The sequence below is a fragment of the Calidris pugnax genome, unplaced genomic scaffold, assembly GCF_001431845.1.
Source record: "Calidris pugnax isolate Ruff unplaced genomic scaffold, ASM143184v1 scaffold81, whole genome shotgun sequence".
NCBI lineage: Eukaryota > Metazoa > Chordata > Aves > Charadriiformes > Scolopacidae > Calidris > Calidris pugnax.
In genome coordinates this window covers 2011698-2011908 of record NW_015090880.1, presented here as the reverse complement: position 1 = coordinate 2011908, position 211 = coordinate 2011698, and the positions used below count along the sequence as shown (strand labels likewise).

The 211-nt window shown below is 75.8% G+C and overlaps 1 protein-coding gene across 1 annotated transcript in view; it reads left to right on the top strand.

Moving 5' to 3' along the window:
- Positions 1-211, top strand: part of ITPR1 (inositol 1,4,5-trisphosphate receptor, type 1) — a 191774-nt gene continuing 191563 nt past the window's right edge. The window contains exon 1 of the mRNA XM_014946800.1: positions 1-138. The gene's annotated coding sequence lies outside the window, so the exon portion shown is untranslated. The remainder of the gene's footprint in view (positions 139-211) is intronic.

Below are 211 nucleotides of genomic sequence, written 5' to 3'. Positions count from 1 at the left end.
ATGTGGATGTGCAGCTGAGGCGGCGGCAAGCGGGGGGAGCTCAGCGCAGCCTCCATCCTAACGGGACCGGGCAGCGCCGCGCCGCCAGCATGGGGCTGCCGAGCCGCCGTTAGCCCGCCCCGCCGCCACCGGAGCCAGGTAGGGCTTGGAGGGGGCGAGCGGGGAGGGTTGCAGGCTGAAGGGGGGAGGCGGCGAGCCCGTCCCGCTCCGC